Genomic DNA, 12,714 nt, shown 5'->3' with positions numbered 1-12,714 from the left:
TAGTCTCATAAAGGTCTAGTAGAGGCTGGATTTGTGCACGGGCGGATGAAATATCCATAGATTAAAGACCTGGCCCCTTGCTGAGGGTTCTTTACAGGCCGGTGGCAAACTGGTATGCGACAGAGGCGGTGACGAGATTCTACCAACATTGAAATCTCAGCTGCAGAACAAGGTCAGTGCGCTTTATTGAGTTTTTTGGGGGATAGCACCTGTGAGATTACATTAAATGATGAATGAGTGATAGCACTTGTCAAAAGCGATTGATGTGAGAGTGAAAGGCGGGAGCGTTTAGAGGATTTTAATGTACTCTGGGTGTTAGACGCTGGAAATATCCGGAAGGGGGTTTATATCTGGTGACCGGTCTTTATGATTTTGTGTAGAGAAAAATGTTTTAACCTGTTATGGCTAGGGGGCAGTATTTTCACGGCTGGATAAAAAACGTACCCGATTTAATCTGGTTACTACTCCTGCCCAGTAACTAGAATATGCATATAATTATTGGCTTTGGATAGAAAACACTCCAAAGTTTCTAAAACTGTTTGAATGGTGTCTGTGAGTATAACAGAACTCAAAAGGCAGGTCAAAACCTGAGAGATTCCTTTACAGGAAGTGGCCTGTCTGACCATTTCTTGAACTTCTTTGCCATCTCTATCTTTTACAAAGGATCTCTGCTCTAACGTGACACTTCCTACGTCTTCCATGGGCGCTCAGAGCCCAGGAAAAACCTGAATGTCATCATCCCAGCCCCAGGCTGAAACACATTATCGCCTTTCTCAAGTGGCCGATCAAGGGACTGTGGGCTTAGGCGCGTGCACTGGCTACCCCCGTCTTTGTGATTTTTCCTCTGTTTGCCGAAAAGGAGATTCCCGGTCGGAATATTATCGCTTTTTTACGAGATAAATTGCATAAAAATAGATTTTAAACAGCGGTTGACATGCTTCGAAGTACGATAATAGAATATTTAGAATTTTTTTGTCACGAAGTGCGCCATGCGCGCGACCCTGATTTACCATTTCGGATAGTGTCTGGGACGCACGAACAAAACGCAGCTATTCGGATATAACGATGGATTATTTTGGACCAAACCAACATTTGTTATTGAAGTAGCAGTCCTGGGAGTGCATTCTGACGAAGACAACAAAAGGTAATCAAACTTTTATAATAGTAAATCTGATTTTGGTGAAGGCTAAACTTGCCGGGTGTCTAAATAGCTAGCCCGTGATGGCTGGGCTATGTACTTAGAATATTGCAAAATGTGCTTTCACCAAAAAGCTATTTTAAAATCGGACATATCGAGTGCATAGAGGAGTTCTGTATCTATAATTCTTTAAATAATTGTTATGCTTTTTGTGAACGTTTATCGTGAGTAATTTAGTAAATTGTTAGCAAATTCCCCGGAAGTTTGCGGGGGGTATGCTAGTTCTGAACGTCACATGCTAATGTAAAAAGCAGTTTTTTTATATAAATATGAACTTGATTGAACAAAACATGCATGTATTGTATAACATAATGTCCTAGGTGTGTCATCTGATGAAGATCAAAGGTTAGTGCTGCATTTAGCTGTCTTCTGGGTTTCTGTGACATTATATGCTAGCTTGAAAAATGGGTGTCTGATTATTTCTGGCTGGGTACTCTGCTGACATAATCTAATGTTTTGCTTTCGTTGTAAAGCCTTTTTGAAATCGGACAGTGTGGTTAGATTAACAAGAGTCTTGTCTTTATAATGGTGTAAAATAGTCATATGTTTGAAAAATTGAAATTTTTGTATTTTTGAGGAATTTGTAATTCGCGCCACGCCTATCATTGGATATTGGAGCAGGTGTTCCACTAGCGGAACGTCTAGATGTAAGAGGTTAAAGGGAACCAAGTATTCTGTGCAAATGGAAGATAGGAATCAGGTATAAATCCAAACAGGAGGAAGAAGCAGGGTTCAAAATGACCCTGTGCAACTGTGGCCACTGCAGAAAACAAAATTAGCTTATGGTGAGACCGGAAAACATAAAAAAGGGTCGAAAGACATAAGGAGAGATTCGTAAATTGGAAGGCAAAATATAGTAATATAATTATGAGGGAGGAGGACAGAGACATGATTACATTAATATAAGTCACCTGTCTAAATACTCCTAGGAGGGGATGGTCAGATCTTCCGGAGGTGCAAATCTAGATCTGATGATCCATTTGTAACATTTGTCTTCGTGCAGAGAGGACCAAGGCACAGCGGGTTGCGTGCTCATCATATATTTATTTTAAATAAAGACTGAACACGGAAAAACAATAAACAACAAAACGACGACAGGAAACAGTATAGCAGGCTATACACATAACAGCCGTGCTAAAGACAACAACCTACAAACCCAGATGACAAACACACTCCTAATATATGACTCCCAATCAGGAACAACGATAACCAGCTGTCCCTGATCGGGAGCCACACAGACCAACATAGAAACAGACATCCCAGAACACACATACACAGACTTCTTCTGCCACGTCCTGACCAAAATACTACACAACTACTCCCTCTGCTGGTCAGGACGTGACACCATTGAAGAAGGGAAACCTAATATGGCGGAGTGAGATACAGATATTATTGTCAAAAGTTACAAGGAGCAACAGATAAATAGGCCGTTAACAAGGGCTTTACGACCCCTGGAAAATCGCTTATAGTTGCATACGTATGCGACCTAATGTCCGATCAAAAGTCACCTCTACTGATAAAGTTTCAAGAAAGAGATACACATAGCAACACAGAGATTGTGAGATGAATATATTGTGCAGTCAACAGTCGCGAGAAAAGACGGGTTGGGACACATAGAATAAGAGACATAAAATACAGCACACACTCATAGGTTGTACAACACATAGACACATTGGGAAATTTCCACAGGGGTAAGAGGATAATTGCGTGTGAGATAGATAAGAGGGTCAAAAGCCATATACATGTGAGACCTAATGGATCTATCAAAAGTCATGAAATAAATTATTCTGGGATCCTAGAGGAAATTACCAGTAGGACATGGACAAAGGAAAATACAGCACACACATAGAGATCAATAGCAAGTAGACACAGATTGTAATTGAATCAGAGGTTTAAAAAAGCACATAGACTAAAAGATCATTCAGGATTCATATGAATACTCCTTCTCAAATTCTAGATTGTGAGAAGGAGCAGAATAACTACGATAGTAATTTAACAAACATGGGTAGTAAATCCTCTAAGGGGATATCGGTATTAACGGGAGATGAACGTTTTATGCTGGGAAAAGATAAGAGGAACATCTATTTTGGGCCGAAATGGAGGAAGATGTACGGTTTTGATGGCTGTTTAAATGTTGAAGGATTGGAATCATTGGTTAAACAAATACATAGGGTCTGTGGGGATAAGACAGAGAAGCAGCGTACAGAAGGCCTTGACACCGCTCGTGTTTGGCTGGCAGAAGCTAGAAAAAGAGCGGAGGGGGCCAAGAGTAAGGGAGTTACTAAGAATGAAGATTTGGCTAGCCAGGAGCAGACAGAGAGGACTACCACGGCTCCCACAGAGATACTAACTAAGCCCAAATTGTACCCCTCCCTGGCAGACCAGGGGTGGCGGGAAAACCCAGATAATGAGGTGGTGGTAGTGAGACGGAGACAACCACATCAAGTGCCGTCTGTACCGTTACCCCCTCCCCCATATGCTGGTTCTCAGGGAGACGAGGGAGGTAGAGAGGAAGGGAGAAGGATGGGAACTAGGGGAAGAGAGCGTGTTCGTGGTGCTGCATGACCCAGAGCCGTCAGTAGACTCGTTTCCCATAACCAAAGTCCAGATAGGGATAGACAAGAGGAAAAAAATAGCAAGGCAGGAGAGAAAGGGGAAATAGATGTTACAATTGTGGCAAGACAGGACATTTTGCTAGAGAATGTGAGGAGACGTGTAAACACTGCAATAAAGTAGGCCATAATCACAGAGATTGCAAAAATAACAAAGACAGGAGAGGCAAGAGAGGGGGTCGAGACAAATACAGAGAGAAAAGGTCAGGCGCCCACAGCCAGAGAAGGAGGAGGAGGAGGAAGAGGAGGCACGACTAACTATGGAGAGCGGGGGAGCAGACACTAGTGAGGGGAAACAGGATTTTCAGGATTTAGTTATAAACAGTGATTGTGAAGTTTTTGAATTGGCTACAATTGATTTGGCATTACAGCAGGAACAGAAACCCTATTTGACACTAACAGTAATGGGAGAGAGAATTACATTTCTGTGTGATACTGGGGCGTGTCGCACAGCAATCTGTGCAGACGAGGCTCCCAAAGGGATAAAAATAAATGGGGAACAGATAATAGTACGGTCAGCATCAGGACATCAATTCATGGAACGGTTATCTGCTCCTATAACCCTGAAACATGAGTCATCTGGGGGAGAAGCCACTGTCCCTGTTCTAATATCTAAACTATGCCCAGCAAACTTGTTGGGCAGAGATGTGATAATGAAACTAAATGTGGCAGCCACTCCCACTGAGAGGGGAATGAAGGCATACATTGTTAGAGACAATATGGTCATCTGTGGGGACGGGGAACCATGTTATTGGTACAGTCAGGATTTGCTGAGGGGGGATAACAAATATTCCTAAAACCTGGATGGAACTCTCAGAACAACTGGTACCAGGACTCATTAAAATGTCTCCCGATGACTTACACTGTGCTCTCTGGTATAACAAACACCCAGGTCCAGATCCTGTCTATGAGGAAGCATTACTTAGAACCCCAGAGAGAACTATAGGGTTAAAGTGGTTACACTATGACAGCATTCATGTTGCTGTGGAAGTGAAGCTACTTCCACAAGACCAGACATTGTTCAGAGAAAGCTGGAGCCCCCATGTATCTCTCGCCAGGGAGCCCTCAGAAAGGTGGGAGGACATGGGCCAGTGGGTGTCACAGGGGAGGAAAATCACAGACTGGGTAGACATGATTAGTGGAGATCAACAAAGTCCCTCAACCGATAGATATCGCAAGAAGCTAAATTGGAGAGCTAATAGTGTTCCTTCTGTACACCTAGAAGCCACGATATCTTAATGTGATTGTGTTAGGTTTAGAAGTACAGGAGAAAATTCTTAACCTCACAGCACCTATAACTGATGTAGGGTGGGCTAGTACCAGCAAAGGATGCATACGACAGAAATTACCACAAAGGGTGGTTAGGAACTTGCGCCCTGGGGTTATAGGTCCAACCAGTTCGAGTTAGTCATCAGAGGCCAGTTATAGGAGGCTAAAGTAGGCACAGGAGGAGTTTTGACCAGGATGGGAGTAGCTTTGTCTAGATGGATGCTATTGGCATCCTCAGGAAAATTCCAGATGAATACAAAGCTATGAATCAAATATGTGAAGGCTTTAACACTACATTATTTTGGTGGTGGACAATAAATAAAAATGTGGATTGGATTAATGACATCTTTTATAATCAACAGAGATTCATGAATGAAACCGGGGATGCAGTAAAGAGGTTCTCTGATCAATTATCCGCCACCTCCCTCATGACCTGGTAAAATAGACTGACTCTCAATATGTTATTGGCAGAAGAGGGCGGTGTAGGTAGAATGATTAGGTTCATTGCTGTACGTACATTCCTGATAGCACAGCTCATGTTTGGGAAATGGAAAATTGTTGTAAGAACTGTATTGTGGACTGCTTTCACCTGTATGAGTGTGTTGAAATTGTGTGATTGATGGGTATATGCCAAGTATGAAAGGTTTGATCACCAGAACTCTAGAGAGATTGACGACGCAGCAGATGGTGAGATATGGACCGATTCCGAGCTCCGACCAGTGGGAGGACGAATACTGGAAGATGGCTCCGTTTCTTTTAACCATGAGGAGCCAATGTGTGATGAAACCGTTTTCAACATTTAGGTTGACTGTTCCTTTAATGATGATTATGATGAAAATCCTGTAAACGAAGTGTCATAATTGGAAATAAGCCAAGGACAGTCATTGATGAGTATCGGATGAAGCTCGCATCTGCTACAAGACCATGGTGCTTGCCTACGGAGCTGTGAGGAGAACGGCACCTCCGTACCTTCAGGCTCTGATCAGGCCCTACACCCAAACAAGGGCACTGCGTTCATCCACCTCTGGCCTGCTGGCCCCCCTACCTCTGCAGAAGCACAGTTCCCGCTCAGCCCAGTCAAAACTGTTCGCTGCTCTGGCACCCCAATGGTGGAACAAGCTCCCTCACGACGCCAGGACAGCGGAGTCAATCACCACCTTACGTAGACACCTGAAACCCCACCTCTTTAAGGAATACCTGGGATAGGATATAGTAATCCTTCTAACCCCCCCCCAAAAAAAGATATAGATGTACTATTGTAAAGTGGTTGTTCCACTGGATATCTTAAGGTGAATGCACCAATTTGTAAGTCGCTCTGGATAAGAGCGTCTGCTAAATCACGTAAATGTAAATGTAAAATGTATTGGTTTGGTTAACCCTTGTATAACAATTATGTTTCCATATAGCATTTGATAATCAATGTGAATTATTAGTCATTTAAGGGTGGAATGATAAGAGAATGATCTAATAAGGGTAAATGAATCAATAATCCATCATTAATTAGTACTTATGTAGCATGGATAATTAATAATTAATGTACTGAACGTTAGTCTCATAAAGGTCTAGTAGAGGCTGGAGAGGGAGAGAAATGTGTGTGTATTTAGAGATGATACCGGGAGTAGCCTTCAAGGTTCTCCTAATCTATGGGGAAAGGAACAGGCAGTGCTGGAACAGTGGTGGGAGGTCAAGGAAGAGATACTGTTCACCTACTGTCTGTGCATAAGTGTGTGCATAGGTTACCTACTTTTGGGTGTGGATGTGTGTGCGTAGCGGAGAGAGAGGATAAAATGAACATCTTTGTTATTCGGACCTCAGAACGTTCTCTGAATAAACTGTACAAGACCTTTTGCAGAAAGCTGAGTCCTTGCCTAATTATTAACCCAGTGTCTTACAAACCCTGGGGATTAGTCAAGGCTTATTGATTGTTAATTTATACCATTGGGATATAAAATTCCGTTATCAGGATGACAGTAGTGGTGTAGTCTACGGCGATACGGATATCACTTATTATTGATATCTACATAGCGCATTGATGTCAATCACACTGCTGCTTTCTCATCAATAAGTGCATCAATGACGTTGTCCCCACAGTGAGTGTACGTACATAGCCCAACCAGAAGCCATGGATTACAGGCATCAGCCGCACTGGCTAAAGAGCAGAGCTGCCGCTTTCAAGGAGTAGGACTCTAACCCGGAAACTTATAAGAAATCTCGCTATGCCCTCCGACAGAAACCATCAAACAGACAAAGTATCAATACAGGATCGAATCTTACTACACCGGCTCTGACGCTCGTCGGATGTGGCAGGGCTTGCAAACTATTACAGACTACAACGGGAAGCACAGCCGAGAGCTGCCCAGTGACACAAGCCAACCAGACGAGCTAAATTATTTTTATGCTCGCTTCAAGGAAAGTAACACTGAAACATGCATGAGAGCATCAGCTGTTCCGGACGACTGTATGATCACGCTCTCCGCGGCCGATGTGTATAAGACCTTTAAACAGGTCAACATTCACAAGGTCACTGGGTCAGACGGATTACCAGGACGTGTACTCCGAGCATGCACTGACCAACTAGCAAGTGTCTTCACTGACATTTTCAACCTCTCCCTGTCTGAGTCTGTAATACCAACATGTTTCAAGCAGACCTCCATAGTCCCTGTGCCCAAGAACACTAAGGTAACCTACCTAAATGACTTCAGACCCGTAGCACTCACATCTGTAGCCATGAAGTGCTTTGAAAGGCTGGTCATGGCTCACATCAACACCATTATCCCAGAAACCCTAGACTCACTCCAATTTGCATACCACCCCAACAGCTCCAAGGATGATGCAATCTCTATTGCTCTCCACACTGCCCTTTCCAACCTGGACAAAAGGAACACCTATGTGAGAATGCTCTTCATTGACGACAGCTCAGTATTCAACACCATAGTGCCCTCAAAGCTCATCACTAAGCTTAACACCTCCCTCTGCAATTGGATCCCCCTGGACTGCCTGACGGGCCGCCCCAGGTGGTAAGGGTAGGTAACAACACATCCGCCACGCTGATCCTCAACACGGGTCCCCTTAGGGGTGTGTGCTCAGACCCCTCCTGAACTCCCTGTTCACTCATGACTGCATGGCCAGGCATGACTCCAACACAATCATTAAGTTTGCTGATGACACAACCGACAACGATGAGACAGCCTATAGGGAGGAGGTCAGAGATCTGGCCGTGTGCTTTCAGGACAACAACCTCTCCCTCAACGTGATCAAGATAAAGGAGATGATTGTGGACTATAGGAAAAGGAGGACCGAGCACGCCCCAATTCTCATCGACGGGGCTGCAGTGGAGCAGGTTGAGAGCTTCAAGTTTCTTGGTGTCCACATCACCAACAAACGATCATGTTCCAAGCACACCAAGTCAGTCGTGAAGAAGGCACAACAAAACCTAATAGTAATAGTGCCAATAATAGTGCCAAATTATACATTATATAAAGGGCATTATTGCCACCATAAAAGGTAAATGGAGGGCGTTTTTTTGTACCCATCATGCACAACCTACGTGGAATTCCTAGTCTCCGACAGCTTTTGGAACTGCAGATCTGCGGTCAAGAACATTGAGTTCCACAAAGTTTGCTGCTTCAGCGTCTTTAGATATTTTTGACAGATGTTACTATGGAATACTGAAGTGTAATTACAAGCATTTCATAAGTGTCAAAGGATTTTATTGACAATTACATGAAGTTGATGCAAAGAGTCAATATTTGCTGTGTTGACCCTTCTTTTTCAAGACCTCTGCAATCAACCCTGGCATGCTGTCAATTAACTTCTGGGCCACATCCTGACTGATGGCAGCCCATTCTTGCATAATCAATGCTTGGAGTTTGTCAGAATTTGTGGGGTTTTGTTTGTCCACGCGCCACTTGAGGATTGACCACAGTTCTCAATAGGATTAAGGTCTGGGGAGTTTCCTGGCCATTGTCGTGGACGAGTCAGAATTAGTTGGGTAACATAGATAATTAAGATGTTTTATTAGTATAATATGCTTATTTGAGGTACTTGTCATTAGAAAGTGTCCATTGGACTCTGGTGTCTTTTCAGTTGCATGTCTACCTTAGCTGGGGCTCAGACACTTGGGGCCCAGAGAGTGGAGAGGTCAGACGTGTCGTCATGGGAATGTGTCTTTACCTATGCTTAAACCATGTGAAGGGATGGCGTGATTACTGGGGAACCAATGACTTGTCTCCACAATGTCTGTGAGCAAGTCACACCCTCCTTTTCCTTATTGTGGGGAGGTTTATGGCAGTGTCTGGGACCATGGTCTCTTAGATCTCACACTTATCCTGTGATAATATATGGCCTTGAGGCTCACTCCCTCCAGTGAGCCTGTCCAGGAGTGGGGTCAAGAGGGGGTTTGCTTGAGATGGGAGTATCTAGAGTTGACAATTGATATATGCCATTGGATGAAATTGTGTTTTTGTTCAATACCGTACCAGGGAGGGACAGTTCTAAGGAGACCAGATACTGGGCTATACCATTAATCCTGTTGACATAGCAGTTACTGTCTGATGTGTTTTATGGATATCTTTCATACAAAACGTAACCTTTGTGAACTGTTACTAAGTATCTGTGGTTTGTCATTGTACGTTGAAGGGGCAGTATCGTTGCTATAAAAGATCCCTGTAGCCATTCTGCAATCACCTCATTAAATGATTCATTCGAGAGAATGCATTATTGGGGGTCAAGAACTTTTGCAAAAGTATCTTAATTAAGTATTAAAGATGTAGTTAACTCGGACTGGTGTGTTTGTAACTCCTCATTTGGTAATGCAGAAATTAGCCACCACACCATGGACCCAAAATATCTGTCACGTCCTGACCAGTATAAGGGTTATTTGTTATTGTAGTTTGGTCAGGACGTGGCAGAGGGTATTTTGTTTGTGGTTCGGGGTGGTGTTTTATGTAGTAGGGTGTTTGATTTATTATTTCCGGGTTTTTGGGGTTATGTTCTAGGATTGTATTTCTATGTGGTCTCTAGTCGTTTGTATTTCTATGTCTAGTTTATTGGGGTTGGACTCTCAATTGGAGGCAGGTGTTTTCTAGTTGCCTCTGATTGAGAGTCCTATGGGTATGTGTTTGGTTAAGTGTTTGTGGGAGATTGTTTCTTGTTTTGCCTGTGTGAGCCTGACAAGACTGTTTTGTTGTTCGTGAGTTCTTCGTTTTTGTTATTTTGGTGTTCTCTTTATTTTAAAATAAATACAAGATGAGCATCCACATTCCTGCTGCGTTTTGGTCCTCCATTCCCGACGACAACCATTACAATATCAATGTTTTGTTCCCCGAGCAACTTAGTTATGACTTTTGCCTTATGGCAAGGTGCTCCATCATGCTGGAAAAGGCATTGTTCATCACCAAACTGTCCCTGGATGGTTGGGAGAAGTTGCTCTCAGAGGATGTGTTGGTACCATCCTTTATTCATGGCTGTGTTCTTAGGCAAAATTGTGAGTGAGCCCACTCCCTTGGCTGAGAAGCAACCCCACACATGAATGGTCTCAGGATGCTTTACTGTTGGCATGACACAGGACTGATGGTAGCGCTCACCTTGTCTTCTCCGGACAAGATTTTTTCCGGATGCCCCAAACAATCGGAAAGGGGATTCATCAGAGAAAATGACTTTACCCCAGTCCTCAGCAGTCCAATCCCTGTACCTTTTGCAGAATATCAGTCTGTCCCTGATGTGACTTCTTTGCTGCCCTTCTTGACACCAGGCCATCCTCCAAAAGTCTTTGCCTCACTGTGCGTGCAGATGCACTCCCACCTGCCTGCTGCCATTCCTGAGCAAGCTCTGTACTGGTGGTGCCCTGATCCCACAGCTGAATCAACTTTAGGAGACGGTCCTGGCGCTTGCTGAACTTTCTTGGCGCCCTGAAGCCTTCTTCACAACAATTGAACCGCTCTCCTTGAAGTTCTTGATGATCCGATAAATGGTTGATTTAGGTGCAATCTTACTGGCAGCAATATCCTTGCCTGTGAAGCCCTTTCTGTTCAAAGCAATGATGACGGCATGTGTTTCCTTGCAGGTAACCATGGTCGACAGAGGAAGAACAATGATTCCAAGCACCACCCTCCTTTTGAAGCTTCCAATCTGTTATTCGAACTCAATCAGCATTACAGAGTGATCTCCAGCCTTGTCCACGTCAACACTCACACCTGTGTTAACGAAAGAATCACTGACATGATGTCAGCTGGTCCTTTTGTGGCAGGGCTGAAATGCAGTGGAAATGTTTTTGGGGGATTCAGTTCATTTGCATGGCAAAGAGGGACTTTGCAATTAATTGCAATTCATCTGATCACTCTTCATAACATTCTGAAGTATATGCAATTTGCCATCACACAAACTGAGGCAGCAGACTAAAAACTTTTGACCACGACTGTACATTAGGAAAAAAAGCGTGCTATCTAGAACCTTAAAGGGTTCTTTGTCTGTCCCCATAGGAGAACCCTTTCAATAACCCCTTTAAGTTGCAGGTAGAACTCTTCTACATCGACCTCGAGTTTGATGAGGACTTGAGTAGGACCTGCGTCGACACCATCACCCCCCTCATACAACTTCTTTGAGGTCAAGGAGAGACAGAAACTACCCCAACCCTGGATACAGGCTGACTTCACTACACAGCTAAAGATTGGCTTCATTTTGTCAGCCATTTTAAAGACAATTTACTGCTACTCCTCAGAGCTGCTGAGATAAGGTCTACTATATGCAGCACGTATTCAATCCATTTATTGAACAAACTTTTTGTGAAAATATTGTCCTTGCGATGAATAGTTCAGTTATCATCAAGTGTCTTTCAGACTGTACAGTGTTCTTCAAAAATCAAATAAATTGGGATTAATGAGCCAGCTAATTGTTTTGTTATTGTAATTTTGTGAGCACTAATCCGACTATTATATTTTCTTCATGAAAGGTACATTTATCCATCTGAACCTTCCAAAAGACTGTTGCCTGTTTGTAATCAAAATCAAATCAAATCAAATTGTATTTGTCACATGCACCGAACACAACAGGTCCTAGACCTTACCGTGAAATGCTTACTTACAAGCTCTTAACCAACAATGCAGTTCAAGAAATAGTTAAGAAAATACTTACTAAATTAATTAATTACAAATAAAAACAATAAAAGTGACACAATAAAATAACAATAATGAGGCTGTATACAGGGGGTACCGGTACCGAGTCAATGTGCGGGGGTAAAAGTTAGTCGAGGTCATTTGTAAAGTGACTATGCATAGATAATAAACAGCGAGTAGCAGCAGTGTAAAAACAAAGATAAGATTGTTCAGCAGTCTTATGACTTGGGGGTAGAAGCTGCTAAGGAGCCTCTTTAGACCTAGACTTGGCACTCCGGTACCGCTTGCTGGTCGGTAGCAGAGAAAACAGTCTACTTGGGTGACTGGAATATTTTTATAATGTCTGGTACTGTGTTTCTAATGTGAATTACCGTGTTTATAATGTCTGGTACTGTGTTTATAATGTCAATTACCGTGTTTATAATGTCTGGTACTGTGTTTATAATATCAATTACCGTGTTTATAATGTCTGTTACCATGTTTATAATGTCTGGTACCGTGTTTATAATGTGAATTACCGTGT

Source organism: Salmo salar, chromosome ssa18 (assembly GCF_905237065.1).
Source record: "Salmo salar chromosome ssa18, Ssal_v3.1, whole genome shotgun sequence".
In the NCBI taxonomy this organism is placed as follows: domain Eukaryota; kingdom Metazoa; phylum Chordata; class Actinopteri; order Salmoniformes; family Salmonidae; genus Salmo; species Salmo salar.
This window is presented reverse-complemented; position numbering follows the sequence as displayed.